The sequence below is a fragment of the Erinaceus europaeus genome, chromosome 16, assembly GCF_950295315.1.
Source record: "Erinaceus europaeus chromosome 16, mEriEur2.1, whole genome shotgun sequence".
NCBI classification, from domain to species: Eukaryota; Metazoa; Chordata; class Mammalia; order Eulipotyphla; family Erinaceidae; genus Erinaceus; species Erinaceus europaeus.
The window spans coordinates 79,281,310-79,309,277 of NC_080177.1; the positions used below are offsets into that span (position 1 = coordinate 79,281,310).

The window sequence follows — 27,968 nt, forward strand, 5'->3', positions numbered from 1 at the left end:
AAGGGGTAAGGTGGTAATGAAAAGGGAGAAGGGGGCAGTTGCAACTGGAATTTAATGTTGACTTTCCCTCTCCTTGTCTGCAGAACTTGCTTGGCAGTGTAAAAAAAGAAACAAAAGCTTGAACTGCATGCTCAGTTCACTGACACCGCCCAAGAAGCCAAGTGCTAAAACAGAAATTCACAGGGAAAAGTTAGCGGGTCTGTTGCAGAGGGACCCCGTTCTCTGTGAAGTCTGCAGGAGAGACACCCACACAGCCTCCAGAGGTGGCTCTTGGAAATGTTGTTCCTAAGATAAAAACAACTGAGCTGATCACATTAAAGAACAGTAGGCAGGGGAGCCAGAAAAGAAAAAAAGAGAAGAAAAAAAAAAAAAGCTCTCCTAGGTTTTTGGGACCAATTCCAAGAACTTTCCTGCTCCCACTGCCAAGAGCGCCCATCAACTGCCATGGTAACCAACCCACGGCTTCCCAACTGGTCCAAAAGGGAGGCACATGCTTCAGACAGCCTCTGAGAGCATGACCCCAAGCCCCAGGCACCCATCCAGTCAGCACTCAGTGTCTTGGACATTTCTAGCCTACTTGCTTGTCACCCTTCGCTCCAAGGCTACCTACCAGCGGCTCTCTCGTTTGATTCTTTCAACCTGATTCTAAAAGTAAAGGCAAAGATGAGAATTTTAGTTCTAGACCTCGGTACTAAACAATTCTTTGTTTTCTTTTCTTTCTTTTTTTTTGCCTCCAGGGTTATTGCCGGGGGCTCGGTGCGAACCCACTGCTCCTGGAGGCCATTTTTTCCCTTTTGTTACTCTGGTTGTTTTTTTTTTTTACCATTGTTGTGGTTATTATTATCGTTGTTATTGATGTCATTGTTGTTGGATAGGACAGAGAGAAATGGAGAGAGGAGGGGAAGACAGAGGGGGAGAGAAAGACAGACACCTGCAGACCTGCTTTACCGCCTGTGAAGCGACTCCCCTGAGGGTGGGGAGCCTGGGGCTCGAACTGGTATCCTTAGTTGGTACTTGCGCTTTGCATTAAGTGCACTTAACTCACTGTGCTACCGCGGGACCCCCTTTTGTTTGTTTTCTAAAGCAATCTAGTTCAAGTCTATTTAGTGATAAAAATGCAATCCTGCTCCCTCCACCACCACCACAATGTGCATAACTGTTTGCGTAAGGTGAAGGAATCTTCCAGCATTCCAAGTGAAAACATATATTTCAGAGATAAGTGGGCTGGAAAACTGAGATTCAGTTGTATTCTCCAAAGGAATGAAGACCAGAAAATGGGTGCTGAATGTGGGTGGAGCTGATCTCAGTGCTGCTGAGTAGAGGGGTCATATTACACCACAGAGTCCTGAAAATGTTTGCTGGGACTTAGGGAGACAGCATGATGGTTATTCAAAAGACTTTCATGCCTGAGGTTCTAAAGTTCCATGTTCAATCCCAGGGAAAGTCATAAACCAGAATCGAGGAGTGTGTGTGTGTGTGTGTGTGTGTGTGTGTGTGTGTGTGTGTGTGTCTTTCCCTTTGTAAACTCTCATTAAAATAAATAAAGTATGAGAGAAAGAAAAGGGAGGGAGGGAGGGAGAGAGGAAGGAAGGAAGGGAGGAAGGAAAGGATGAAGGGAGGGAGGGAGGAGTCTACACAAGTGAGGCCCTAGAGGCCACAAGCTTACTCCCTTACACCACTTTATCCCAGAGCTGAACAGCTTATGATTTTGCCAGGCATTTTCTCTTTCTCTTCCCCAATAATAAATAATTATATATATACATACATACATACATATATATATTATATATACACACACATACATACATACATACACACACACACACATATATATATACAGGACCCCATATATAATGTATGGCTTTCCGGTTTTCAGATTCCAGATTTTTTTTTTTCTTTTGCAGAGAATTTGTTTCAGACAGCACTGAAGTGTAAAGAGTATTCAGCAAAGATGCACGTGTTTAAAAAGCCAACTGTCGGGAGTCGGGCTGCAGCGCAGCGGGTTAAGCGCAGGTGGCGCAAAGCACAAGGACCGGCATAAGGATCCCGGTTCGAACCCGGCTCCCCACCTGCAGGGGAGTCGCTTCACAGGTGGTGAAGCAGGTCTGCAGGTGTCTATCTTTCTCTCCCACTCTCTGTCTTCCCCTCTTCTCTCCATTTCTCTCTGTCCTATCCAACAACAACAACATCAATAACAACAATAATAACTACAACAATAAAAAGGGCAACCAAAGGGAATAAATAAATAAGTATATTTTTTAAAAAAGAAAACACTTTAAGGGAGTTGGGTGGTAGTGTAGCAGATTGAGCACACGTGACACAAAGCGCAAGGACCAGCGGAAGGGTCCGGGTTTGAGCCCCCGGCTCCCCACCTGCAGGGGAGTCGCTTCACAGGCGGTGAAGCAGGTCTGCAGGTGTCTATCTTTGTCTCCCCCTCTCTGTCTTCCCCTCCTCTCTCCGTTTCTCTCTGTCCTATCCAACAACGACGACAACAACAATAATAACCACAACAATAAAACAACAAGGGCAACAAAAGGGAATAAATAAATAAAATAAATATTTAAAAAAAAATTTTTTTTAAAAAGCCCACTGTCACGTCACCATCAGCCTTGGGGAAGAATCACATCAGAGCTTTCTTCCTCTGATGTCTCAGGAGGTCTGAGTTTATAAATGAATGCATGTGAGAAGAACCCCCCACCACTACTAGTACCTACCGTTAACAACTCAATTCAAAAGACAAGATATAGCTCTTGAAGGTAATTAAGACTGGCCTCATACATAAAACCACCTAGAATGTCAAGTTCCTGCAAAAAAAATTTATCCTATCCCATGTCGCTAACCAAATGGAGATCCTTATGACAGTGTTTAATTCACAATGAAGTACAGAGACATGGCCAAGGAGGTAGCTTAGTGGGTAGACAGCATATCTGGAAGCCTCGGGTTCAATCCTCAATACTATATATGCCAGACTGGAACGACGCTCTGGTCTCTCTGCCTGTGCACCACCAATATAGAACTTAAACGTGGGGAGGGGAACACAAGCAGCACACACGTCACTTGAAAAGTGCTTTGCCATATGCACGACCTGAGTCCAAGGAATCTGGTTCCACGGAAGGAAGCTTTGGTGCTGCAACTTCCTTCACTCTCACTCAGCACTGAAGATGCGCGATGCGATTCGGCGGCAGATGCTATGCAGGGGAGGAACAAGGCGCTCTTGAAAGCCAATTTCCAAGATCAAAGTGTAAACAACTCTCTTCTCCAACAACTACCTTAGCTTCACACAGCATTCCTGTAGGCTACGGACCTCACTGAGTAATTACTGGAGCTTCCAAAATACTAGGTTTCAAAGACATCTTTTCAGTTGTGTTACTAATTAGATTTAAAAAAAGAAAAGAAAAAAGACTCTCCAAATGGCTAGAAATGTAGTACTACAAATCTTTCTTGGATTCCACTGCTATAAGAGAAGAAGAATGCTGGAAATGACTGGGTAAACATTAGCAGAACAGACTGTTAATGCACTTCAGATACATTTTTACAGATAATCATACCCCAATTTCTTTTTCTGAAATCCAAGAAAGGTCAGAAATAGCAAGTTACTTTGAAAGCAATGTTCTCATTAACCAGGTGCTTTCAAACACTGAAATGCTAAGCTCTACTACACAAATGCTCCTGGAGAGGAGACAACCAGATAACCTTGACCGCCTTTTACAGGAGGCCCCAACTCCAGAACACTTGTCTCCTTAGACAGTTCTCTTCTTTCTTCTCTTTCTGACAAACCAACAAATAAATCCCTAAATCTTTGTTTCAGTGTCTAGTTGAGAGGAAAGGTAAGTATAAAATAATAAAACCAAAGGAAATCTACATAAGCTTTAAATTCCTATCTAAATGTAAATACTGAGCTGTCGAAAAAGTCATGATATGTTTTTGTTTGTTTTTTCCCTCCAGTGTTATCACTGGGGCTCAGTGCCACCACTATAAATCCACTGCTCTTGTGGCCACTTTTTTCAACTTTTTGCCAAAAAATGTGTCATGACTTTTCCAACAATCCAATACTTAATATTTTTAGCCCGGTGAAATGTCTCTCTGGATCTGAATTAAGCTGCTATCTCTGCTCGCCAAAAGAGTCCCTTTCCCATAAGAACACTAGAATAGGTCTAAGACAGAAGGAGGGTCTGCCTAGAAGTGACTAATGTGCTATCACTCCACGATCAAAGGCGATACATTGGAACGTGTCACTCGCCAACTTTTCAGTACAGGCTCCAGATTCTTTTTTTTAAATGATTATTTACTTATTTATTTTCCCTTTTGTTGCCCTTGTTGTTTTATTGTTGTGGTTATTATTGTTGTTGTTACTGATGTTGTTGTTGGATAGGACAGAGGAGAGATATGGAGAGGAGGGGAAGACAGAGAGGGAGAGAAAGACAGATACCTGCAGACCTGCTTCATATATATATGGAGTTCTTCCTCTTCAGCATTTCCATTTCTGTCTCTCAAGCAACAAAATAGCAAAGCAGAACTTAAAAAAAAAAAATCAATGGGAGAAACCATAGGTCTCACATTTGATAAATCAAAAATACACTCTAAGTAGCAGATCTTCTAAGAACGAGAGTTTGATGCCCTGACTTTCTCCCAGCATGACCTGGCAGCATTGCCATCCATCATCGGCTGCCGGCTGTCATCAGGTGAGCTACCTGATTCAGCTTCATGTGTAGCAAGGATCATGCTTTTGTGTGCAACCAGGGATATTCCCTTGAAACCTAGATGACAATAATTGCAAACATTAATATAACACCGTTGCTTTGAATTATTGTTATAATGGAGGGAAGCCTCTGCTAAAAGTTAAATCATAACTGTGAAATGTTACATTTGAAAAGTTTGCTACAGGGGTTGGGCGGTAGCACGGCGAGTTAAGCGCACATGGCACGAAGCACAAGGACCAATGTAAAGATCCCGGTTTGAGCCCCCGGCTCCCCACCTGCAGGGGAGTGAAGCAGGTCTGCAGATGTCTGTCTTTCTCTCTCCCTCTCTGTCTTTCCATCCTCTCTCCATTTCTGTCTGTCCCATCCAACAACAATGATATCAATAACAACAATAAAAAACAACAAGGGCAACAAAAGGGGGAAAAATAGCTTCCAGGAGCAGTGGATTTGGAGCTCCAGCAAGAAGCCCAGAGGAAAAAAAAAGTTTATCATATAAGCCCTTTTTAAAAATATCTTATTTACTTATTTTTTTAAATTTTTATTATCTTTATTTATTGGATACAGACAGTCAGAAATTGAGAGAGAAGGGAGGGATAGAGAGGATGAGAGACAGAGAGACACCTGCAGCCCTGCTCCACCACTTGTGAAGCTTTCCCCCTGCAGGTGGGGACCGGGGGCTTGAACCTGCGTCCTTGCGCACTGTAACGTGTGTGCTCAACCAGGTGCACCACCACCCAGCCCCCTTATTTACTTATTAATGAGAGGGATAGGGGGAGAGAGAGAGAGAAAAGACATCACTCTGGTACATGTGCTGTCGGGGATCGAACTCAGGACCTCATGCTTGAAAGGCCAAACCTTTATCCACTGTGCCACCTCCTGGACCATTCATATATGTCTTTACGCTATTTCCCTGGCAATACACTTTGCTTTTGTGGCCCTCTGTAATCCATAATCTCTTTATGTGTGATTCAACACATTTGAATTTTTAAGTTGAACTGAAGCCACTGGCACTTAAAATTTTCTTGGAGCCTGGAGATGGCTGCCCTAGTACAACACACACTTCCCCATGTACAGGGTCCTGGTCAGAGCCCTGGGCCTGTGAAAGCAGCACACCTAGTAACAGGGGGCCGCTCTGCCACGTGCACAATCCAGGCTCAAGGCCCCCACTGCAAGGGGGGAATCCCGCTTAAGGGTGCTATGGTAATATGTCTTCTCTCCCTCAGTCTGTCTCTCTCTCTGAGGAAAAAGAAAAAATGGGGGGGGGGGGGGGGAAGGTCAGCTGGGAGTGGTGAAGTCCCAGTGAAAAGGGGAAAAGAAAAAAAGGAAAGAAACCTATAACCCTCAAAATATGCACTTTGCTCACTTTAGTAATCAAATCGCCTAAGTCAGACATTTGTGATAGCTGACTTGCATAAGCACTTTTAGTTACATGGAGAAGCATGCGGGTTTTGAACTCACGTTATACACCATCTACATATCGAGAAAGACTCCATCGGAATCAGTGCACTGCCAGCGAGCTTATGTTCTAATTAAACACTGTTCTTCCTCTGAATCCCAGTGCTATACAGAACTCGCCACATCAGACCCAAGCAGCACGGATTTGAGGGGGTGCTGAGCCCAGGCGGAGAAGCACAGACCGGCATCACTGTCCCAGGGCTCCAGGCTTTGGGCAGTACAGGGAGCGTCAGTGGTACAGGGAGAGCCCCGCTGAGCAGGTGCCCACCCAGGCCTCAAGAGTGGACGGAGATAACGCACATCCTAGCTGCCTATGAAGCTGTACGGCGCCCGCTGCACCTCTGCTATAGACAGAAGACCTCTGGGAGCCAGGCTTGGCGCACACAGCCCCCACTGCCACACTCAAGGGCAGGGGTTTGAGCCTCTGGTCCCCGTCTACAAGGGAAACTTCACAAGAGGTGAAGCAGTGCTGCAGGTGTCTCTTTTTCTCTCTCTCTCTCCTTCTCTATATTCGCCTCCACTCTCAATTTTTGTCTTGTTGGATGAATGAGAGTAAAGAAGAGAAGAAAGAAAGGAACATGGGGGGGGGGGGGAAATGGCCACTGCCATCAGTGGATTTGTTGTGCAGGTACCGAGCACCGGCAATAATGCTGATGGCAATAAGTAAAAGAATAAAAACTAAAAATCTTCGGTGAAGGCAGCTTCTGGGGGCCGGGCGGAGGCACACCTGGTTAAGCTCACATGATACGAGGCACAAGGACCCACACAAGGATTCTGTCTTGAGCCCCTAGACTCTTCACCTACAAAGGGGAAACTTGACAAGCTGCCAAGCAGGTCTGCGGGTGTCTTTCTCTCTCCCCTCCCCTCAATTTCTCTCTGTCTTATCCAATATAATGGAAAAAAACGGCCACCAGGAGCAGTGGATTCATAGTGCTGGCACCAAGCCTGGAAGCCAAAAAAATAATAAAATTAAATAAAATAAAATAAAGGCAGCTTCCTACTCCCCCTGAAGAGGCAGAAAAAAAGGATATGTCGCCAATGACGATTCAACTAAGAAGCAGTAGCTCAGAGGACAAAGCAATGCCACTAACTTGCAAGGATTAGGAGTGCAAAGCGACATTCCAAATAGAGGAAGATACACCCCCCCATATTACCAAGAAGATGCGAATATTAGTGCCTAGTATAAAATGCACAGGAGCCTCGGTTTTTCCAGATTCACAGTGGTCTTTAAATTAAAATAGCATGAAGAAATTTCCAAACATTACTCCTTATTTTTCTCTCTCAGCAATAAAATATATTCTGTTCCAAAAAAGAAAGTTGCTCAATTTCCTGTCAAAGCCACCTACACGGTAAAAGCAGCAAGAAAAAAATAAAATAAAATAGCAAAATGCCAAAGAAAAGCCTGCCTTTGTGGGTGTACACTTCAGAACAATGTAACTACTGCTCTGGGCTCTGAGAAGCATTTTTTTCTTGATGATTTGGAGAAATATGAAAAGCGATGTAGCTGTTAAAGAGAAAGTTTGTCCCCCAAACTCACTAAGGAAAACAAGACAGGTGGCAGCTTCTTAGTGTGTCACCGAAAAAGAAAGGTACGGAGGTCCTGGGCGATTCACTGCCCTGAGCCCCTGAGTCTCTGTGCCAAGGAGCAGGGTGGGTCCTACCAGACGGAGAAGGAGACTTCTTGGACAATCACCATTCTTCCATGGCTTACATCTCACAACCCACAAATTTGTAGGCTAGGACCAATTCTTGTAGGACCAGTATGCTTAATCCCAAACCTCCGGAGGGTCACCGTTCACAAGTGAGGAGGCTAGACCACGGACCAGCACAGCTGCAGGTATCTCGCCCTCCCTCTCCTCCCTTCTCAATTCCTCTCTGCCTCTAGCCAAAACACACACGTGTGTGTGCATACATACATGCATGCATGCCTGTTTAAAAACGGAAAAACACATGAAATTAGTGGCAAAATGTTGAGTCCTTCCATACAACAAATCTGACATGAGACTAAAGCAGGACAAGAGTATTTCAATGACACAAAGACCAGTTTAAGCAACTTCACTATCACTCAGCTTCTCAGGAGTGCATTAAAAATGCTAAAATACGTGGTCCAGGAGGTGGTGTTGGACTCTCAAGCATGGGGTCCTGAGTTCAATCCCCAGCAGCACATGTACCAGAGTGATAATCTGGTTCTTTCTCTCTCTCCTCCTATCCCTCTCATTAATAAATAAATATTTTTTTAAAAAATGCTAACACACACACACACACTCCTCTCCTTAAAAAGAAAACAAAAGATAAGCAAGGGCAACATGGTAACACATGTTAAGTGTACATGACAGCATGAACAAGGACTCAGGTTCAAGCCCCAGTCCTCAACTGAAGAGGGGGATGTTTCACAGGCAGTGAAACAGGTCTCTCTCTCTCTTCCTCCCTCTTTCTCTCTCTCTATCCTCCCCACCCCTCAATTTTTTCTCTGCCCTATCATTTTTTATATATTTGTGTATTTATTTATTTATTCCCTTTTTCTTCCTTTTTTTTTTTTTTTTAAGAATACATGCACCCATGTAACCCTCTAACATAGCCTGTGACATTTTACCATGGAAGGAAGCCACCTCTGACATTAATGCCAAACATTTCATTTGCTCCTTGATCCACTTAGATAAACTGCAATTTGATTAAGATACTTTAATTAATTTTAAAGGGGGGGGCAGGCGGTGGCACACCTGGTTAAGCGCACACACTACCATGCACAAGGACCCAGGTTCAAGGTCCTGATCCCCACCTGCAGGGGGAAAGCTTCATGAGTGGTGAAGCAGCGCTGCAGGTGTCTCTCTGTCTCCCACTCTTTCTCCCCTCCTTTCTCAATTTCTGTCTCTATCCAATAATAAATAAATAAAATTTTTAAAAAGAAAAAAAAGATACTTCTAACTATGTGTATAATGAAGCCAAAACAGCTATAAGTAACCTAAAATGTTTTGTGTGTATGCCTAAAAGTTACTTTTTTTCTTGTTCTTTTTTTTTTTTCCTCCAGGGTTATTGCTGGGCTCGGTGCTTGCAACAGGCTCCTGGAGGCCATTTTTCCCCCTTTTGTTGCCCTTGTTGTTGTAGCCTCGATGTGGTTATTATTATTACCATTGCTGATGTTGTTCGTTGTTGGATAGGACAGACAGAAATGGAAAGAGGAGGGGAAGACAGAGAGGGGGAGAGAAAGACAGACACCTGCAGACCTGCTTCACTGCCTGTGAAGTGACTCCCCTGCAGGTGGGGAGCCGGGGGCTCAAACCTCTTGTTCTTTTTTTTTTTTTCCAGCCAAAGTCTTCACAAATGTTGGACTGCACCCCTCACCCCTCTCCCCAAGGCCTACTTCTTCAATCAGATTAGGCAGGAGAGAAAGATTCTTCTTCTGGTGCCCTGGCTCAAACCTGGGTCACGGGCCCAACAAGGCACAAACCCTGGCAGGTAAACTATGCCTCGAGTCCTAAAGACATTTCTAAGACGCAAACAGTCTTAGCCCTTGGGACGGCACACTTCCAGAACAGGCAGTCCTGATCTCTCCGGGGGGCAAAGGCTCTCAGGATACCGTGAGCAGTAGACCACCTGCTCTTCATACCAAACAAGCCACTTTCATACCAAACTTCATACCAAACAAGCCACTTCATACCAAACAAGTCCTATGCGCAAGGACTGGGCATTAAAAGAACAAGAAGATATATTGACAAGCTTATGGCCTGGAGAAGGTTCTGTGGAAAGTGAGTTGAAAGAACCAGAATCCGCACGTGTGTGACAATCTGACTTGATGGCCAGAGGTTTGCATGAGGTGGAAACTGCTGTTATATACAGGAAGCAGATGGGCTTGACACTGAAACTAGATTATCAACTGCTTCCCTCTTCCCTTCACTGAAATTTAAGAAACTCTGACACTCTGATAACAGCAAAACAAAATGGAAAAGCAGTTCACAGCTGGGGCGAGACTTGAATACACATCAAAGAACATGCTGAGCACCACGCACTCCAGTGACCGAGGAAATGTCTACTAGGTGCGTCTGAATTCTCAGAAGTGACTGTTTGACTTACCAGGCTCTCAATTCAAACGGAGATCCACCTATATCCTCACCAGCTGAGCAAATCAGACCTTACAGGTGCAGTTACAGTGTCTGAGGATGCCTCTAAACCAAAAGCTGCAAAGCCTCAGTGATCATAATGCTGCTGGAAGACTTTCTTTTCAAAAGCTCACAGCTTAATTCATGGGGAGTGAAATGAAAGGCCAACAAGAAGATCAGATCGCAGCAGAGGTGGACAAAACTTCAAGAATAGTATGCACATAAAGGCTGAATGATCAACTCAGAGAGATCAAGAGACAGGGAATAGTCCCATGAGAAAAGGGACAAGGGGGAGCGGGCAATGGAGCACCCCACTAAGCACGCACTGTCCTATGCGCAAGGACCGGGGTTCAAGGCTCCGCTCCCCACATGCAGCAGGGACCCTTCACAAGCAGTACACCAGGGCTGCAGGTGTCTGTCTTTCTCTCTCCCTCTCTATCTCCTCCTCCCCTCTCAATTTCTCTTGTACTATCAAACGAAAAGGAGTGGGGGGTGGGGTGGCAGGGCCTCCAGAAGTGGTGAATTCATACATAGTGCTGGCACAAAGGCCCAGTGACTGGAGACCCTCCACCCCAAAAAAAAAAAAAAAAAAAAAAAAAAAGCAGTCTAGAGGGTAAATAAGTAAATAAAATCAGAAGGAGGAGGAAGCTCTGGACGTGGCGTTTGAGTCAACAATCAGTAGAGCACAAGCCATGAAAACATTTTAATTAGCAAACATACAAAGAAACATTTAAACCCAAAAGACTGTCTGAGAATCGTCTTTAACGTCACAGATAATGAACTGAGGTTACTCTCATCTAACTCTGGCCTCATCCTTTTACAAAGTTAGAGTCAGGCTTCTACTTCAAGATGGTCTCTAGAAAGTTGTGGTCTAGATACATAATGGTGAATTCACCTTCACCTCATCTTGGATGGAACTTGAAGGAATCATGTCAAGTGAGGTTAAGTCAGAAACAGAAGGATGAAGATGGGATGATCTCACTCACAGAAGATGAAAAACAAGATCAGAAGGGAAAACACTCAGCAGAACTTGGACTGGAGCTGGTGTCCTGCATCAGAGTAAGATTCTGGGATGGGTGGGGTGGAGGGTTCAGGTCCTGTGGAACATGATGGCAGAGGAGGACCTAGTATTGTTGTGTGGAAAACTGAGAAATGTTATGCACGTACAAACTACTGTATTTGCTGTCGACTGTAAACCACTAATCCCCCAATAAAGAAATTAAAAAAATAATAATAACAAAAGATGGCTGCTACAAGCAATGGAGTCAGTCAGTCAGCATGACTATAAAGATGACCACAGGACGCCATCACTCTACCAGCTTTGTTTATCAGCACATGTACATTGCTTGGATTTACTCTTTTGGGGTGAATATTCAAAGACAAGGTGACATTCAGATCAATCTTGGGAGACGCGTAATTTTATCAGGCACGGGAAGTTACGATGAAAAGTTTTTTAAACCTACTGTGGTTCTGACATCTTGTGAAGCTCTGTGATGCTGTTTACCATTTAAGAAGATGCAGGCTAACTGCATACCCACATTACTGCCCCTGTCCCAAAGTATTTGCTCATTTGTGTTTGTTTTGGTACACAGAGACAGAGAATGAAAAAGACCACAGAACTAAAGATTCCTGCAGTGTGGTGGGGCCAGGTTCAAACCTAGGTCTAACACAAGGCAAAGCAGTCCACTACCCAAGTGAGCTATTTCACCAGCCCTGGCTCACATTTAATTTAATGAATTTATTCATTTATTTACTTATTTATTTGCCTCCAGGGTTATCACCGGGGCTCGGTGCCGGCACTACGAATCCACTGCTCCTGGAGGCGATTTGTTCCATTTTATTGGATAGGACGGAAAGAAATTGAGTGAGGAGGGAGAGACAAAGAGGGAGAGAGACAGAGAGATACCTGCAGACCTGCTTCACTGCTTGTGAAGTGACCCCCCCTGCAGGTGGGGGGGGGGGGCTCAAACCATCTGTCTCCCCTCACGTTTTATTGAGGTTACCCAGCACATAATATTAACTAATGCAGATAAGGATTTTATTTTATTTATTGAACAGAGACAGAGAGAAATTGAGAGGAAGAGGGAGAAAGGAGAAAGAAAGACACCTGCACTACTGCTTCACTGCTTGTGAAGTTCTCCCCCTACAGATGAAGACCAAGGGCTTGAGCATTGCAATAAATGTGTTCAACCAGGTGCGCTCCTGCCTGGGCCCCCGGAAAAGGATTTAATTCAGATATAATATCATGAAATGATTACCAGAATCAGCTTGGTTATCATCGACCCCTCCACACAGTTCCAAATAAATGAGTTATTTATTACTGCAAAAGCAAATGCTACCATTCTTGCAACAGCACTAAGTATGACAGCTTAGCTTTATGTATATTCTAAACTGCCAAATGGTAGCAAAATTAGAGAATAACAGCATTCAGCAAACTAGCCCAAAGAACTATTAAATTTTACATCTTTAACTCCACTGTGGCCATAAACCTTTCAAGACCAGAAAGTACTCCATGAGAATTCTTCAAGCCTTGCCAAGCAGAAAGCCAACTTTTTACTCCATCAGCTGGAAAACCGCTTCACCACCCTCATCTACTCTTGTAAGTTGTTCGGATTCAAACAAGATGAAACTGTGTCTCTGAAAGCCTGAACCCACACAGAGCACAGGATGCCCACAAAGCACACTAAGGACCAAATTTCAAATCAAGCTAACGTGCTAAGCCCACAGAAAAGGGGCAAAAGGAGGACTGAGGGGTTGGTCTTGGAGGGCTGGGACCACCCCACAAAGTTCTGAAGCAGCTTGCTAGTAAGAAGTTTAGATTACCCTACAGACAATAAAGAACTATCAGATGCATGTTAGGGGTTGTTAACACATCCCCTAACATAAATGTGTATGTGTGGGTATGAAGACACACATCCTATTTCTCTGTCTGTCTACCACTCCTACCCACCCCTCAAAAAATACTTTAATGGTAATGTGGGAAAGAGCAAGGGGAAAATAAGACATTGAAGAAATAAATACTAATATCAGGGGGTCGGGCGGTGAGGTACCTCACTGAGCACACTTGCTGCCAGGTGCAAGGACCGGGGTGGGGGTGGGGGCGTCTGCAGGATGAAGCTTTACAGAGGGTGGAACAATGCTGCAAGTCTCTCTCTCTCTCCCTCTCCCTGTTCCTCTCCCTGGTCCTCCCTCCTTCCCTCCCTCTCTTTCTCTCTCTGTCTTCCCTTCTCCTCTCTATTTCTCTCTGTCCTATAAAATAAAAAAGTAAAAAAATAAACTTTTAAAAAGTAAGTATTAACAAAGTTATCGCTTCTCGGCCTTTTGGCTAAGATTAAGTGTAGAAGTATTAACAAAGTTGTTGCAGTTCTCCACCTGAGAGGTAACCGGTGTCTGGTGTGGGATAGAGGGAAGAGAGAGAGGGCAATGAATTTAAGGGGTTCTCAGAAAACTGGCAACACTCAGAAAACATTCAGTGAAAAAAATGGAACTAAAATCTCTTATCTTGAGGAACTGGGGGGGGGGGGGCATAGGGCTGTTATTATCCATGTAAGCAACTAGAAAAGATATCTACAACCTTAGGAGAATTGCTGCAGCTTCCAGTGGAGGGATTGGGGATCCAGAACTCTCCTGGTGGGAACTGTGTGGAGTTGTAAACATTATCTTGTAATTTGTAAATCAATATGAAATCACTAATAATAATTTAAAAAAGAAACTGTAAATGAAAAAAGAAAAAAGACTGAACCACTACAAAATGATCACACTATCCTCAAAACTAACATTTGAGGGGGAAAAAATGGAAAATAATAATAACACTTGAGGGGCCAGGTGGTGGAGCACGTGGTTGAGAGGCCAGGTTCAAGACCCTGGTCCCCACCTGCATGGGGAAAGCTTTGCAAGTGGTGAAGCAGGGCTGCAGGTGTCTCTCTTTCTCGCTCCCTCTCTATCTCCCCCTACCATTTCAATTTCTGACTGTCTATCCAATAGATAAAAGATAATAAAAACACGTGGCGCAAAGCGCAAGGACCGCCTTAAGGATCCTGGTTCAATCCCCCGGATCCCCACCTGCAGGGGAGTCGCTTCACAGGCGGTGAAGCAGGTCTACAGGTGTCTAACTTTCTCTCCCCCTCTCTGTCTTCCCCTTCTCCTCTCCATTTCTCTCTGTCCTATCCAACAATGACGACACCAATATCAACCGACAATAATAACTGCAACAATAAAACAACAAGGGCAACAAAAGGGAAAATAAATAAATAAATAACAATTTTTTAAAAAGAATAAAAAAATTAAAAAAAAGAAAAAAATGATCATTTGTAACAAAGTTATATCTCACTGATCTCTGTGGTTCATAGCATCTTCAACACCATGTGAAGTTTAGTCACCACTGAGATTATCAGTATCTTCAATACCATCTAAAATCCACTGATCCCTCAGAAACAACCCAAGAAATAGACTCAACTCTAAAATTTGTACTTTGAAATTTGTCAGCTTAGTTTACCTGAAAAACCTGTCAATACAGAATTTTGATTTCTCAAAAGATACAGACTACATTCAAGCAAGAATAATGCAAAACTAGGATTACTCTAAGCTTCCCCATGATAAAGCTCATTTCCCCCTTGAATTTCCTAATAGACACTAAGCTTCATGTAGCTACTGAGTTTTGGAGTTAACGCATCACATCACATTCCAAAATCTAGGAAGTCTTTTAAACTAGCACTGGCACTATCTAGTAAGTTATTAATAATAAAACCAAAACTATAAAAGTATACATACACAGAGCATTTAGATTTGATGCCTAATAAGAGAAAGAAAGCTTTATCAAAATAAACGTGTTTTTTTTTTTGTCTTTTGCCTCCAGGGTTATTACTGCATTATGAATCCACTGTTCCTGGAGGCTATTTTTTTCCCATTGTTATTGTTATTATTGTTGTTGCTGGATAGAACAGAGAGAAATGGAGAGAGGAGGGCTTGAAGACAGAGAGGGGGAGAGAAAGACAGACACCGGCAGACCTGCTTCACCGCCTGTGAAGCGACTCCCCTGCAGGTGGGGAGCCAGGGGCTCGAACCCGGATCCTTACTCCATGCGCTACTGCCCACCGCCCAAATTTTCATTTTCTTCACTTTCTAACACTAGTTTATAACATGCTTCAGTACAAACATGTAGTTCTACATCATCAAATACTAATGATGATCACCACCGAAAGCCTAGAGTTTCCATACACACTTCACACCCTTCCTCGACCCCTTTCCCTCTGACAGCCAGTGGTCAGCTTCCTACAGAGAGCACGAGCACAAGCAGACTGGTTTGGCTTTGTTCTGACTGCTCATTTGCGCTCAGCTTCAGTACTTTGTGTGTGAGTGACATCAGACAGTATTTGTCTTCCGCCAAACAGACGAATTTTGAACTAGGAAAAAGAAATAATCCCAAGTCACTAATTCAACATAAAACTATAAATGAAAGTAGATGGCCAGGGTACAACAATTAGCTAAAATGAAAGTCACACCTGCTGTGTGACTTTTTATTGTTGTAGTTATTGATTGATGTTATCGTTGTTGGATAGGACAGAGGAATGGAGAGAGGAGGGGAAGACAGAGAGGGGGAGAGAAAGACAGACCACCCCACCCCCCATCAAGCCTCACACTGGGCTATGAAACCCAAGCCCTGGCCACTGTATGTTGAATCTTTGGGTAAGTGAAAATAAGTGTCATGAATGCAGAGAGTTTGGTAACCAGGTCCAAACAGTTCACAGAACATAACACACAACAAATATTTGATAGATACGTGGATAAATGGATGGGTAGTTAGATGGCTAATGGGTAAATTAAAAAATTTGGTAATAATTTGGTCTAGCCTATGAACACACAGAGATATCATGACACCCAAGGGGAAAAGTAAAGAAACGGCCTCCAAACCATCGCTGTGTTCCCCGGGCCAAACGCAGAACATCATAGCAGCGAGGAAGCAAGGACTCCGCATTAGACTAGGATGAGAGGGAGAACCACAGACTGATTTACAATGATTTACTGATTTACAATGAACCGCTCGAAGTGCACGGACTAATTCCTTAATCTGGAAGCTGTACAAAAGCTTCACTGGAATAGCACATAAAGTCACTAGCAGGAGGGGTGCCAGGCAGTGGCACACCGGGTTAAGAGCACGTCATACGAAGTGCAAGGACCCTTTCAAGGATCCCGGTTCGAGTCCCCAGCCCCCCATCTGTGGGGGAATCACAAGCGGTGAAGCAGGTCTGCAGATGTCTCTCTTTATTTTTATATCCCTCTCCTCTCAATTTCTCTCTGTCCTATCCAAAAAAAAAAAAAAAAAATTGAAAAAAAATGGCCACAGAAGCAGTGGATTCGTAGCACAGGCACTAAGCTATGAAGAATTCAAAATGGGGATTTGACTCTGCCAGTGGATTGACATAAAAAATAAAACAAAAGGCATATGCTCTCTGCTCGACAGTTTCACACTCACCAAAATTAGGCATATTTTTCTTTGCTATTCTGTCAAAGCTACTTTATTGACAACGTTTGAAGTACGTTTTACTAATTTGGTCAATAATAGCTTCTCAAGGATTGTTTTGAAGGAAAATTCCCCAAAGGCCTTCTCTAGGATCCAGATCAAGGTAAGTGAACCTCTAGTTACAATGTTAGAGGGCAGGGGAGATAGTATAATGGTTATGTAAAGAGACTCTCATATGCCTGAGGTTTCCCAGTCCCAGGTTCAATCCCCCAAACAACCATAAGCCAGAGCTGAGCGGTGTTCTGGTAAAATATATATACTGTCAGGCATTTTCTCTTTCAGATTTTGATATAATGTCTTATCACACAATCCAATCCAATTATAAAAGATAACCACAATCCCTAAATTCTTTATCCATACTAAAAGGTTGAATGCATGGCTGACAAGTCCTAATAGAGATCCCTCTTTTCAGACACTGGCAAGACAAATCACACATCTTTTTTAACTTTTCTAATTACTGCTTGTCCATCAGACCAAGTCAATAGCAAAGTCAACTTTCCTCTTAATGAGAAAGAAAAGCTCCTGAATTTTAGGAGATGCTTTGCACACATATCACTCAACAATAAACTCCAGGACTATCTCAACTAATTTTTTTCTTTTACAATTATGAACCCACACAAAGTAATTCAAACATGGATCTAAATCACTAAAATCAAATACAGTTTTTTCTTCTTTTTTTTGCCTCCAGGGTTATTGCTGGGGCTTGATGCCTGCACTATGAATCCACTGCTCCTGGTGGCTTTTTTTTTTTTTTATATAAGACAGAAATTTAGAGGAGGGTGAGAGAGAGAGAGAGAGAGAGAGAGAGAGAGAGTGAGAGAGGGAAAGGGAAAGGGAAAGGGAAAGAGACACAGAGACACCTGCAAACCTGCTTCACCACTTGTGAAGCGACCCCCCCCCCCCCCCCCCCCCGCAGCTGGGGGCTCAAACCAGGATCCTTGGATGTGTCTCTGCACCGAGTACTATGTGTGTTTAAACCCAGTGTGCCACCACCCGGCCCCCATTAATCAGTTTTATTTAGAACTAAGGACTAAGGTACTATTATCCACTGATGATTTTAAATGAGCTTTTTACAACAGATGCATATAGTTAGAGAAGGAGGGTACAGGAGATGGGAAGACAGGTATGGGACAGAAGAAGACCATCCCAGAGTTTCTCCAGAAAGTTCCTTCTTGCAAACAAAACTCTTGGCACCAAGTCCAGAAAGCACATGAAAGGAGTAAGACCATACTAAGATACCTTCTATCCTCACCACAGCAGTTTCCCACAGATGGCTGTGATTAATGAATCAATGAAGTGAGTACTATGCAATCTGATGAAAAAAGGAACTGAAGTTACTTAGGACAGTAGGGTAAGGCACTCCCTGTTTGGATGAAAATCAGCCAGAAGCTAAGAGAAAAATGCTTAGGGCCCAGCAGGACAACTTCCTTAGAAATCTAGGACAATACGTTGGCAGAGAACAAAAAAAAACTTGGGTAATGAGTCTTAAGCTCTATCTGCAGGAATAATCCACACCTTTATCTGCCCAGACTAGCCTTCATGCCACATACAAATGTATCAAGAAGCTTTCTAGAGGAAATACTATTAATACTATTACTACTAAATATTACTACTAATACTTGTAAAATACTGGCTGGGAACAGGAGTTGCCTATCAGGCTACAAAAATACCCAACCAGCTCGGACATTATTTCTCACTGTGCATTAACAACTGACTTTCTAGTGCACACTGTTGTTCAGAATTTTTTTTTATTGAAGCCTATCAGATCTTGCAGGATCTGACCAGTCCTGCAGAGCCAGACTACTGGTGTTGACCATGTTTTTTTTAAAGCCAGCTCTGCTCACCTAAGTATAGTGAAGTCACGTCTTTTAAATCAGGTTTTGCACACTGTGAGCTGTGCACTGCATTAGAAGGCAACCTGCTTTTTGGCTGCCCTGGGATATACCCAATTTAATTTGGAACATTTCTTAGGACAGATTTCCTTCACACTCAGATGCTGACATCTTTCTGTAAATACCTATCAGTTCTTTACTGCAAATGCCAAAAAAAAAAAAAAGAAAAGAAAAGAAAAGAAAGAAAGAAAGAAAGAAAGAAAGAAAGAAAGAAAGAAAAACAGGCAGTGATGGTCTCATGTTAACTTTTTTCACTCCTGATTAAGATGTGGTTCTTTCTGAAAACATAATTTACAAAATGTGTTAAATCTTAAGGAGTTTGAAAAGAAGGTAACCCAAAATGTAAGTGTTCTGGCAGAAACTGGGGACACCTCACTGTATGAAGAGGAGGAGGAGGAGGGAGAGGAAGGGAAAAATCATACACTTGCGTTTTGCAAGGTTTTAACCAACCAAATCTAAAGATTCACTAGGGCTGAGGAGACAGCATAATCATTATCCAAAAGAACCTTTCATGCCTGAGGCACAAACTGTACAATCCCCAGCACCTCCATAAAACAGAGCTGAGCAGTGCCCTGGCAATAAATAAGCAAACAAAGTTTACTTCCACACAGCTCCCACCACCAGAGGTCTGTGTCCCATCCCCTCCATTGGAAAAATCCCTATTTCTTTTCTCTCTCTCTCTCTTTTTTTTTTTTTTTTTTTGCCTCCAGGGTTATCACTGGGGTTCAATGCCTGCACCACAAAGGTTCCAAAGTCCCGTGTGTGTGTGTGTGTGTGTGTGTGTGTGTGTGTGTGTGTGTGTGTGTGTGTGTCATGATAATAAAATGAAATACATTGAGAAAGAGAGAGAGAGAGAGAGAAGTGTTAAACTAGGTTTCAAAAGGCCCAGGTTTGAATCCTGGTTCAGTAACATAAGCTAGCTGAACCCTACAGGCAATAAAACTTGGCCTCTCTAGATAATGTTGTTGAAGGAAGGTATTTATCTATGCTAACACACTTGCAAATGATTTTAAATTAAAAGGTTAAGCATCACCCAGCTGCTGTTCTAGTCAGAAACTGTTACTACATCTCTCCCAAGAAGTAAACAGTGTTTCTCTATTCCCTTATCATTGAAATTTTGCTATTTCCTCCCCCACAGACCTTCTCCCTTCTTTCACTTGCATATCTCATCTGGGAAATACACCAGGGACAGCACCAGGACTGCGCCACCCAACATGGCCGCAGCTGTCCTATGTGACCATTCAAACACTCAGAACGGCTCTAGTCCAGACTGAGACAAGGGGCCAAGTGCAGACTGACACAGGAGTCTGAAGCCTTAGTGTGGTAGGAGGAAAGTAACATATCCCCTGACAGTGTTTAGAATTTGTTACTTGCTGAGATTGTTGCATTTTGAAATTTGGGTTAAATATGCTATTAAAGTTAACTCATCTCTGTTTTTTAAACTTTCTCCTCATGTGGCAAACAGCAATTCTTACACAGACGGAAGCTCACATTCCTTTTTTTTTTTTAATTTCTTTTCTTTTTTTTAATTTTTAAAAATATTTATTTATTCCCTTTTGTTGCCCTTGTTGTTTTATTGTTGTAGTTATTATTGATGTTGTTATTGATGTTGTCGTTGTTGGATAGGACAGAGAGAAATGGAGAGAGGAGGGGAAGACAGAGCAGGGGAGAGAAAGACAGACACCTGCAGACCTGCTTCACCGCTTGTGACACGCCCTCCCCCCTGCAGGTGGGGAGTCGGGGGCTCAAACCGAGATCCTTATGCCGGTTCTTGCTTCATGCTTCACGCCATGTGCGCTTCATGCCCTGCACTACTGCCTGGCCCCCGATTAGACTTTTTTTTAAATTTTATTTATTAATGAGAAAGACAGGAGGACAGAGAAAAAGAACCTGGTATCACTCTGGTACATGTGCTGCTGGGGATTGAACTCAAGACCTCATGCTTGATAATCCAATGCTTTATCCACTGTGCCACTTCCCAGACCATTGATGAGCCATTTCTTAACCCTAAAATCCTTAGTAGGCTAGGGGACGAAACACTAAACCAGCAACTGAGCCTGAGCTTTGACTCTGGGGTGGCGGCTATAAGCACAGGAGAAGCCTTTCCTTCACCTCCTTCACTCTTCCACAGGAAGAACTCTGGTCCCCAACCCAATCTCAGAGACACAGCGAGCTGTGGCCTTGACCACAGACTATCCCTGTCAAGTGGATCTGAGAACGTGACAACTCGTAGCCTGAATCTAGGGAGAAAGTTTTTAATGTTGGACAATCAGTACTTTTAAGCAGTCTTTTTTTTTTTTTTCCAGTATTCTGGGTTGTGTCCAAAAGCACTTAAAAAGGTTTCTAACTGGGAGTCGGGCGGCAGCTCAGCAGGTTAAGCGCACGTGGCGTAAAGCACAAGGATCCCGGTTCGAGCCCCCGGCTCCCCACCTGCAGGGGACTCGCTTCACAGGCGGTGAAGCAGGTCTGCAGGTGTCTGTCTTTCTCTCCCCCTCTCTGTCTTCCCCTCCTCTCTCCATTTCTCTGTCCTCTCCAACAACGAGCAACATCAACAACAATAATGACCACAACAAGGCTACAACAACAAGGGCAACAAAAGGAGGAAAAATGGCCTCCAGGAGCAGTGGATTCATGGTGCAGGCACTGAACCCCAGCAATAACCCTGGAGGGAAAAAAAGGTTTCTAACTATTGGGAGATGTTTCTTAACAAAGACTCCATATCCCCCCACCTCAATTTTTTTTTTTTTTTTTTTGGCCTCCTCGATTCCTGCTGGGGCTTGGTGCCAGCACCATGAATCCCCAGCTCCTGATGGCCAATTTTTCATTTTATGTGATAGGACAGAGAGAAATTGAGAGAGGTGGGGAGACAGGGAGGGAAAGAGAAAGACAGACACCTGCAGACCTGCTTCTCGGGGGCCTGAACCTGGGTCCTTGCACTTCATACGTGTGCTTAACTGGTCACAAGACCGCCTACCCACCCCCTTTATTTAATAGCTCCATCTCTCTGGATCTGAATATCCTCTTTTTTTAACCCCCTCCCACAAAGCATATTAATCCTGCCTCTACTCAGTTTCTCTGTCTCGTTCCCACATCACAGGCAGAGTGCTTTTAAATAAAAAAGCAAGAAACAGAATTCAAGAACAAGTCCATTACGGTAATCAAATCTCTACTTGTCTCAGGAAAGAAGTAACAAGAGACTCAAGTCAGGCTGACTACAAAAGACTTGCTGACTAAATGTGAGCTTACTTGTTTGAAAGACTTTCTGGAGAGCACGTTTAATTCAGACCAATTAGGTGCACTTTGCAATAGTATTTTCCTTACCAAAAAAGGATCCTGAGAATTTGAATTCCATGTATGAACAACTTAACCTTATCAAGAAAACCAGGGCTTTCAAGGGATTCCCCTACCTGCTGTGAAGTACTACCACAAGCCAAAGCTGAGCAAAGTTCTGGAGTGTCTCTTTTACAGAAAGAGAAAAGTCTGCAGTCGGGCAGTAGCGCAGTGAGTTAAGTGCAGGTGGTGCAAAGGGCAAGGACTGGCATAAGGATCCCGGTTCGAGCCCCCGGCTCCCCACCTGCAGGGGAGTCACTTCACAGGTGATGAAGCAGGTCTACAGGTGTCTGTCTTTCTCTCCCCCTCTCTGTCTTCCCCTCTTCTCTCCATTTCTCTCTGTCCTATCCAACAACAACTACAACAATAAAACAACAAGGGCAACAAAAGGGAATAAATAAATATTTTTTAAAAAAAAGAAAGAAAAGTCAGTATGATATCATCCTTCAGATGACTGAGACTGATCTGCGCTTTATTCAGTAACAGAGGTGAATCTAAGGGGCCAGCTGGTGGTGCAAATCACAGAGCGCACACGTTACAATGTGCAAGGGCCCAGGTTCAAGCCCCCAAGACCCACCTGCAGGGGGAAAGCTTTGTGAGAGTGGTGAAGTAGGTCTGTCTCTCTTTCTTCCTCCCCCACGCCTTCCCTCTCCATTTCTGGATGTCGCTACCCAGTAAAGACAAAAAGAAATCTAAACCAAGATGAATCTAACACCAGAGATTTAAAAAAAGAAAGAAAGAAAGAGAGAGAGAGAGAGAAAGAAAGAAAGAAAGAAAGAAAGAGAGAGAGAGGGAGAGAAAAGATGCATGTCCAAGTCCTTGATTAGTTCACAGGCTGGCTGAAAGAAAAGACAGTGAGCTCACCATATAGGAAAAGCTGCAGGGACAGTGCAGGGGGAGAGGCTCAGGCCGCCGGAACCTCCAGGAAGCTCTTCTCTCAGGTCGGTACCAAGAAGTCTCACAGGAAAGCTGGTATCTACACAAAGAATTGGAGTAAGAGCAGAAAATGACCAGGTGTAATTGGACAGGAACTTTATATTTACTTATTTATAAAATAAAAAATACCAACAAGACCGTAGGATAAGAGGGGTACAATTCCACACAATTCCCATCACCAGAGCTCCGTATCCCACCCCCTCCCCTGATAGCTTTCCTATTCTTTATCCCTCTGGGAGTATGGACCCAGGGTCATTGTGGGGATGCAGAAGGTGGAAGGTCTGGCTTCTGTAATTGCTTCCCCGATGAACATGGACATTGACTGGTCGGTCCATACTCCCTGCGGGCCAAATATTTTAAAGGTAACAGAACACAGCACGTCGAAAGAAATGAGAGATTTAAAAAAAATTTTTTTAATTTATTTTCTCTTTTGTTACCTTGTTGTTTTTCATTGTTGTTGCAGTTATTGTTGTTGTAATTGATGTCGTCGTTGTTAGACAGGACAGAGAGAAATGGAGAGAGATGGGGAAGACAGAGAGGGGGAGAGGGGGAGAGAAAGACAGACACCTGCAGACCTGCCTCACCCCATACAGAACCACGGAGGAAAAAGACACACAGCATCGAATAAGGGGTAGCTCTCTAGAATGAACCTGCAGTCAAATTCATTAGCTATGCAGCTTCATGCACATTTCTCTGAGTTTTTTTATTATTGTTATTATCTGTTTGTTCATTTGATTTATTTATTTATCTCCAGGGTTATTACTACTGGGGCTCAGTGTCTGCACTATGAATCCACTGCTCCTGGAAGCCATTTTTCCCATTTTGTTGCCCTTGTTGTTATTGTTATTGCTGGACAGGACAGAGAGAAATTGAGAGAGGAGAGGGAGATGGGGGGGGGGGGAGGAAAGACAGACAACTGTCCTGCAGGTGGGGAGCCGGGGGCTCGAACTCGGATCTTTACACCGGTCCTTGTGCTTCACTCCACGTGCGCTTAACCCGCTGCGCTACCGCCCAAATCCATTTTTTGTTTTTTTAAAGAATCTTAATGATTGCTAATTTTTAATTTACTTGTAGTAGCCTTGTTCTCTTTGTTTTTTATTGAGGAGATTAGTGATTTATAGTAAATAAAGTCGTTGGTACATGTGTAAAATTCCAGGGCCAGGCGGTCGTGCACCTGGTTGAGGGCACGTGTTATGATGCACAAAGGACTCAGGCTCCAGGACCCGGCCTGCAAGGCCTGCAAGGGGAAAGCTTTGAGTGTGCTGATGCGGGGCTGCAGGTGTCTCTCTGCCTCTCTCCCTTTCCTTTCTCCTCTCAATTTCTGCCTGCCTCTATCCAATAAATAAAGGTAATTTTAAAAATAATGAAATCGCTCAGTTTTCTGCAAAACACCCACCCTCCGGCCCAGCTCCTCCCCCGCCATCTTGCACCAGGACCGGAAACCCTCTCACCACCACCACCACCCCCACCGTCACCCCACCCCCACCACCCCACCCACCCCACCACCACCCCCCCCCCACCCCCACCACCACCCTCCGAGTACTTTGATGCAAAACACCAACTCCAGTTCAAGTTCTGCTGTGCGGTTCCCTTTCTGTTATATTTCTCAACTGCTTTCTTTTTTTATTTATTTCCCCTTTTGTTCCCCTTGTTTTATTGTTGTAGTTATTGTTGTTGTTACTGATGTCGTTGTTGTTGGGTAGGACAGAGTGAAATGGAGAGAGATGGGGAAGAGAGAGAGGGAGAGAAGTGACTCCACTGACTCCATTGCAGGTGGCAGGCAGCGGCCTGCCACCCTTATGCCCATCCTTGCACTTTGCGCCACGCGCACTTATCCCACTGGCGCTCCCGCCCGACTCCCTCTCAACTTCTGTCTATGAGTGAGATCGGCCAATACTCATCCTGTAAGTTTCTTTTTCCTTTTTTTTTAATTTTTTTATTTTCCAGAGGAAAGCCGAGAAGCAGCCCCCACTACCACAAATTATGCGGTCCAGTGTCCCACATTTGGGGAAGTCGCAGAAGTCAGCACCTCTGGGGTGCAATGGATGAGCCTCGCCCTGGGAAAACCACCCGGGTGATCATGGTATCTCCCCTGCCAGGTAAGTAGCATCCTGTAAGCTTCTTAGCCTATCTACTTCAACTTTTCTGACAGCAGTACCAGCCTCACAGGCTCACTGTCATGAGGAAATGAATCAAAACAAATAATAATTAACATGTTGGTTAGGCATTCAGTATCACGTCATTGTTACTGTAACAAGTTTGTGGGAGTCGGATGGTAGCACAGCAGGTTAAGTGCACGTGACGCAAAGCAAGGACCGGCGTAAGGATCCCGCAGGAGATCACCTGCAGGGGAGTCGCTTCACAGGCGGTGAAGCAGGTCTGCAGGTGTCTGTCTTTCTCTCCCCCTCTCTCTGTCTTCCCCTCCTCTCTCCATTTCTCTCCTATCCTATAACATCAACAACATCAATAATAACTACAACAATAAAACAGCAAGGGCAACAAAAAGGGAATCAATAATAAATAAATAAATCAATAAAAAAGAATTGACTTTTGCATGCCAGGTGCTGCAACAAACCTGAAGTACATTCCCAGACACTTGCCTCTGCCTCACTCACTTGTCTAAATCTCTGGAGCTGAAACAGAGCCCGTAGGGTTAAAAAGTGTTTTAGGAACAAGTCCTGGAGACACCAGAAGAACAGCTGACCTCGGAGCTGCCTTCCAGCCCGGCAGGAGAACTGGAGCCAGATACCTGGTCTACACTCCCAGCGCATCCAAAAAGGCCAGAGATCAGGAGGAGGGCGGGTAACCTGAGAGGCATGGCCTCCACCCCCACATGGGACAGGAACTTTATAAACTCTTTTCACTTTACACAAATGACAGTCTGTGTGTGACCTCTTGTTGACATCAGGCAAACTAACTCAGGGTGCATTTTCTTTTTGTTTTCCTTTACGGGGGGCGGGAGGTTAATGTTTTAGAGGAGACAGTAAAATACAGGAGCTGATCCATGTGTAAAATTTCTCAGTTTTCCACATAACAACAATCCAACAAACACCTAGGTCCTCCGTCCGCCACCATGTTCCAGGATCTAAACCCTCCCTGCCCCTGCCTCACCCTCACCCCCGAGTGATTTACTTTGGTGCAAAATACCAACTCCAGTCCAAGTTCTGCTTTCTGTCTTCCTTTCTCATCTTATTTCTCAACTTCTATGAGAGAGATCATCCCATCTTCATCCTTCTGTTTCTGACTTATCTCACTTCACATAACTCCTTCAAGCTCCATCCAAGATGAGGTGAAGAAGGTGAAGTCACCATTTTTAATAGGTGAGTAGTATTCCATTGTGTATCTAGACCACAACTTGCTCAGCCACTCATCTGCTGCTGGACACCTGGGTTGCTTCCAGGTTTTGGCTGTTACAAATTGTGCTGCTATGAATGTAAGTGTACACAAATCTTTTTGGATGGTTGTGTTTGGTTCATTGGAATATACTCCCAGGAAAGGAATTGCAGGGTCACAGGGTAGGTCCACTTCTAGGCTTCTGAGAGTTCTCCAGACTGCTCTCCACAGAGGTTGAACCAACTGACATTCCCACCAGCAGTGCAGGAGGGTTCCTTTGTCCCACAACCTCTCCAGTATTTGTTGTTGCTATCAGGGATGATGTATGACATCCTCACAGGAGTGAAGTGGTATCTCATTGTTGTCTTTATTTACATTTCTCTGACAACAACTTGGGGCATTTTTTTCTAAGTCTGTGGACCTTTTGGATCTCTTCTCTGGTAGATACTCTGTTTATATCCTCTCTCGGAGTGAATTTTCATAGCTAACCAGTGCTGGTTACATACCACTTCCTACATGAAGCTTCCTGAATGTGTGTGCACGTACACACACTCACTCATTCATTCACTCACTCATTCATTCACTCACTCACTCACTCACTCACTTACTTACTCACTCGCTCACTCACTAGGGAAATGACAGTCTCCCTCTCTGTCCTCTGAATCCAACAGTATTCTCCACAGGCCCTTGGGACAAACTCCTCATCCTATTCTCATTACCCTCAGATCTCCTTTCTCTTAGGAATCTCTCTTAAAGGGTGGGAACTGCCTCTTACTGATCTCTGTCTGCCCCTAGGGAACTGAGGTGATTTCTTTCAAATATGAGCATTTGGGGCTTACTGTTGAACAAATTAAAATACTTTCACCTTGAACTAAGTCAACAGCAAAGCTTTTAGAATTGCTGTAACATCTACATAGTTATTCTTCCTCTGAACATCTTTGCTGAGAGAGACTCTGAACAGCTTTACAGAGCTCCTTTGTTACTGAATTCTAAACAAAAGCAGGTATTTGTCAAATGACAAACAACAGACAAAACTGAGTCAGCCACCTGTGGATTGGATGAGCAAATCTTCTCTCCTCCTTTAATGTTCAAGACAAGTTCTAATATATATAAATTTCTTTAAGCTATTGTTGCTTTTTTTGGTACATATTTGCAAAAGGTGGGACAAAGTTTCTATAGCAATATCTTTGTCATGGCTTATCCAGATTCTAAAGCCTATTCATAAGCCTAGAAATTACTGTTTTCTACTACCACAGAAAGGAAGGTTAGGCAAGAACTACCCAGAACTCTTGGCTTACACAGCAATAGCATCAATACCAAACTACACAGAGCTCTGCCCTTGGGTGCCCTGTCCCTAGAGGAACAACTCAAGAAGACAAGAATCATAGCTCTACTTCCAACAGTGGCCTGATCCAAAACACTACTGTCACGTGTATTAAAATCCTAAGTTTTAATCAGCAGGACTAAGTGTTAAGTAGTATACACTGGCCTAACTCAAAACATTACCGTCACATGTATTAAAATTCTAAACTTTAATCAGCAGGAGGAAATAGGTTAACTAGGATTAGCTCCCTAGAATAAAACATTTTGACATTCAAGTAATTCAAAGATGGTTTTAGCTACAGTGCCGTATTAACAACTACTCTAAAAGAAAAGCCTTAATACTTCTCTAAGAGAAAAGCCTTATAAAGTATGATAAGTAAAA

At 43.7% G+C, this 27,968-nt stretch overlaps 1 protein-coding gene and 1 non-coding gene across 2 annotated transcripts in view; both read right to left on the reverse strand.

Moving 5' to 3' along the window:
* SIPA1L1 (signal induced proliferation associated 1 like 1) overlaps positions 1 to 27,968 on the reverse strand; it is a 322,776-nt gene that overhangs the window by 245,100 nt on the left and 49,708 nt on the right. The window contains exon 3 of the mRNA XM_060174201.1: positions 22,859 to 22,970. The gene's annotated coding sequence lies outside the window, so the exon portion shown is untranslated. The remainder of the gene's footprint in view (positions 1 to 22,858; positions 22,971 to 27,968) is intronic.
* On the reverse strand, positions 24,876 to 25,037 carry LOC132533539 (U1 spliceosomal RNA). Its single transcript, XR_009545414.1, has one exon. It is a non-coding gene; the product is annotated as a U1 spliceosomal RNA (small nuclear RNA).